Source organism: Populus euphratica, unplaced genomic scaffold, assembly GCF_000495115.2.
Source record: "Populus euphratica unplaced genomic scaffold, PopEup_1.0 scaffold293.1, whole genome shotgun sequence".
NCBI lineage: Eukaryota > Viridiplantae > Streptophyta > Magnoliopsida > Malpighiales > Salicaceae > Populus > Populus euphratica.
Window position 1 is genome coordinate 43028 of NW_011500074.1, and position 5208 is coordinate 48235.

Below are 5208 nucleotides of genomic sequence, written 5' to 3' on the forward strand. Positions count from 1 at the left end.
GGTTATGAAAATTAATCAGAATGTCTTCTTCTTCGTCAATTGACTTGTCCTTATCTCTATCGCAATATTCTACGTTGATTTCATTGTTATCATCTTCATCAATTTGTGTATGTCCACTGGACCTCAAAATATCATTCAACTCCTCAATGTTAACATCAACAAAAATATTCTCAGCAATGAAAAAATTTGAATTTTTTTCTAAGTCATTAGATGAAGCTTTCTAAGTCATTAGATGGAGCAACTTGATATAGATCAACTAACATACCAAGTTAAAAGACATCATCTCCTATAATTAATTTATTATTTTCATCCTGAACAACCTCGATATGACCTCTGGGTTTGGTTCTCACTACGAATAATCAATCAATTTTTGAACGATCCTTTCTAAAGAAAAAATGTATATATAATAAAGTTATTGGCGTTGTTTAGCAAAAACAAAGACATTGCCGACATTATGGAGTCTAGCCTTTGAATTAATTTTGACTAAATCATAATGGGGATCTACTATGATTCTTTTGTTAGTGGTGTCATACTAATAGCATTTGATTAAAAATACTTTATTTTGCTCGTTATGATATTACAATTCAATGACCCCTTCCAACTTCCCATAATAATCAACTTCACACTCATTAGAAGTCAATCCCTTAACACAAACTCCATCATTATATTTCTTTTTACCCTGCTCATATTCTTCAATATGAAATATATGTCTATTGATAAAATACTCGTTGTAGCACTTCACCTTTCTTGTAAGACTCAAACTTAGTAAAGACAAAGTAACATTAGCATTCCTTCCCAATTGAAAAACCTGGTATATGAAGTAGCACCATGAATAATTAACGAGAAATGTATAATAAAATTAAGTATCTTGAGAGATAAAAATAATTATATAGTATTTACATGTGTTTTGAACCACATGAAAAATTGTTCATCCTGTAATCAAAAGATTTGAAATTCAATTAGCTGTGAGTTTTAGGACAGTAAATATTAACGATATTACCTGCGAAGAATCCAACAATGTATCAGTGTATGATATTATAAGAGATAATTTTTTTGAAAATAATGACATATTAAGTAGTATACTTACTAAATAAAAGGTCTTAGTTTATCGTGGTTAAATTGCACATAATTATATGCTAGTCTGAATTTTATTTTTGAAAAATATCTTCCCCACTCAATATTTTTTGATAGAGTCATCCAGGATAGGAGAATATTGACAAGTTCTCACACGAAGGCACTTCCCCACCATCATTATATCTTGGAATGTCATTGATTCTTATTTTCAATTGAGGCTCAAAATAGCACGAGATAAATATTGAGATATGTTCAATAATATAGGCCTCGCATATTGAAGCCTTAACATGCACTTGTTTTTTACTTTTCTCTTAAGGTTGAACAAAGACCTGCATGAAATTAAATGAATGTTTTGAAATATACAAAGAAAGACAATAAAATTTTAATTATAATGCATGTATAATCCTTAACCTCTCGAATAAATACATCTATTTATCTATTTATATTGGACTGGGCCTCCAACTTTTTCCTTAAACGGTAAATATATAGGTATATGCTCCATTAATCCATTCTTTTTTATCTTTTCATCTTTTTTTCTCTCCTCAATTTGGTTTTCATGTCTAATTTCTTCTTGTCTTCCTTATAGTGACAAAATGGTTTGCATTTTTTTCCTTATTTTCAATTGTTGTCTCTTTATTTTCAATCTTTTTGACAAATGAAAAATTCAAATGATTTTTCAAATAATCATGTGTCAACCCAATGATGGAATGTTTTTTTGATTCTACAAAAACCCACATTAAAATCATCGAAACAAACTATTAAGACCAATATTGAATAAAATAAACATAAATAACAAAAAAAAACTACATGACTAGAAGAAAAAAAATTGCATTGTGTGAATCTATAGTGTAATTGGGTGGAAGAGTATAGTGGAGTGAACAACATTTTATTTAGCTATTTTAGTGTTTTGTTAATAAGAACCTCCCTACTCTCTGTAGACATGCATTGGCATGTAAACCTATTTTGATCGTGATCTTTTACAGGAAAACATATGTTTTGCCATCCAAAAATCTCTCTTGATTATTAAACTAATTATTAGGGATAATGATATCTTTTTACAAGGTCTATTAATCTTTATTAAATTGATAAAAGACAACTTAGTATTTTCATATTTTTTTTAGCATAATGAAATGACTCAATTACCCTAAAAATAAAAAAAAATTAGAACTACCATTTAGGATTTTTTTATATTTTCATACTTTTTTTTTGTTTTGTTATTATCATGGTGGCTTAGGAGCAATTTAATATTTGAATAAATACTATATCATTTATTTATGCAATGTTATGGGTCAAATCAATTTTTTTAAAAAAAATAAAAATATTTGAGTATTTGCTAATATGTTTTCAAGAAGAAAAATATTGAAACTGTGTAGAGATTGATACAATATCACCCGATTAACTTGTCAAATCCAAAAGCAACTTAGACAATGAGAAAAAAAAAACATAGTTTGATTAAAAAAAATTAAATGACATCTTTAAGAAGAATATATATTGAGATAACAACATATTGTATTTGTCTAGGTCATCAGACCATAATAACCTTATAAAAAAAATAAAAAAATATATCAAAGCCCAATTATTAATCAAATCAATATTGAAGAATAAAATTAAAAAATATCAAGTAAAAAAAGAAAAACAAAAACTTGAGAGAGCTCGGGTTAACCTATCAAACCCGGATCATGAGACTAATATAACCTAGTAGAAAGCAAATCAAAATAAATTATGAAGCTCGATTCCTAATCAATTCAACATTCAATGATGAAATTGAAAAAAAAAATTAAAAAAAAGACTTGAGTCAACCCTATTTAACCCACTAAACCCTTGACTTAGGTCATGAGATTAGAATAACCTTATAGAAAACAAACTAAAATGAATTATGAAATTTAATTTTCAATCAACCCATATGGCTTAAGATGAAATTGAAAAAAATAATAATTCAATGACAAAAAAGATTAAAAAAAACCTAAGTCAACCAAATTAACTCGCAAAACTTATAACTTACATCATAAAATTGAGATAACCTCATAGAAAACAAATCAAAACAAACCATAAAGCTCAATTTCCAATAAATCTAAAGTTAAAAAATAAAATTAAAAAACAAAATATTGTTCCAATGAACAATTCTTTGTGAGAAGCAGAATAATGATCTTTTCTCCTCAATTATTTCTTATTAATAAAATATAATTAAAAAATAAAATAATTGATACATGCAATACGCTAGCATGTGGGAGGTGCCCACCCTTTTAGACGACATGTGCAACGTTTTTAGGCGATCAAAAACTCTCTTCTTTTATGTTGTTGGAAATATCATATCATCCTTTTCGTTTTAGGGCAACCTATGTCAGTATTGGTGTGGCGATGTGATGCCAATGATAATTTATTTTTATTTTTTTCTCCTTTCTCTCTCCTTCCATAGGTATTTGTGCTAGCTATGGAAAACTTTAGAGTTGCCCCCTTAAGTTATAGAGATTTTAACTTAGGTCATTATTCTTTTAGTTTTTGTTCACGTCCCTTTTATAAAATTATAATTTATTTTTAATTTCATCATTTAATCTCAATTTATGATATATTACTTTTTAACTCATTCATTTTATTTTTGTGTGGATCCTTTTGTTAAATTATTTTTTTCTTTTTAATTTCATCCTTGTAATGGTTCTCTAATTTATTTTTTGTTTCAATTTTGACCCTCATTCTTTTAATTATTCTTTTGTTAAATTAATTTTTCTTTTCAATTTTATTATTTGATAAAAAAAATAGTTTTCCTCAAATTTATTTTTTATTTCCATGTTGATCTTTATTTTTTTAATTGTTATTTTTATTTTGAATTATTTTGTATAATTGTTTTTTAATCTCATCTTTTAATATTTGATTGTTTCAGTTTCATCTTTTTATTTAAGATATTTTAATAGTCCTCTAATTTATTTTATTTTTTTCATATAAAATTTTATGGGTTTTTCATGTGAGATCCTTTAACAAACCATAAAGCTCAATTTCCAATAAATCTAAAGTTAAAAAATAAAATTAAAAAACAAAATATTGTTCCAATGAACAATTCTTTGTGAGAAGCAGAATAATGATCTTTTCTCCTCAATTATTTCTTATTAATAAAATATAATTAAAAAATAAAGTAGCCGATACATGCAATACGCGTACTAACATGTGGGAGGTGCCCACCCCTTTAGACGACATGTGCAACATTTTTAGGCGATCAAAAACTCTCTTCTTCTATGTTGTTGGAAGTGTCAAATCATCCTTTTCATTTTAGGGCAACCTATGTTAGTATTGATGTGGCGATGTGATGCCAATAATAATTTATTTTTATTTTTTTCTCTTTTCTCTCTCCTTCCATAGGTATTTGTGCTAGCTATGGAAAACTTTAGAGTTACCCCCTTAAGTTATAGAGATTTTAACTTAGGTCATTATTCTTTTAGTTTTTGTTCATGTCCCTTTTATAATATTATGATTTATTTTTAATTTCATCATTTAATCTCAATTTATGATATATTATTTTTTAACTCATTCATTTCATTTTTGTGTGGATCCTTTTGTTAAATTATTTTTTTCTTTTTAATTTCATCCTTGTAATGGTTCTCTAATTTATTTTTTGTTTCAATTTTGATCCTCATTCTTTTAATTGTTCTTTTGTTAAATTAATTTTTCTTTTCAATTTTATTATTTGATAAAAAAAATAGTTTTCCTCAAATTTATTTTTTATTTCCATGTTGATCTTTATTTTTTTAATTGTTATTTTTATTTTAAATTATTTTGTATAGTTTTTTTTTTAATCTCATAAAAGATTTGATTGTTTCAGTTTCATTTTTTTATTTAAGTTATTTTAATAGTCCTCTAATTTATTTTATTTTTTCCATATAAAATTTTATGGTTTTTTCATGTGAGATCCTTTTAATCTAATAACCTAAATTACAGGTTTGAAAAAATAATATAAATTGAAATTATTTTTTTCACTTATTTTGTTATTTAATTTTATCATTAATCCTCTGTATCAGAAATTTAATATATTAACACAAGTTAAATTAATTATCTTTATAAGGTTGCTTTTACGAAAAAGAATCTTGATATTTTTCAAACATCATTTTTTAAGAAAAAAATAATAATAATTCAACTCCGCAAGCG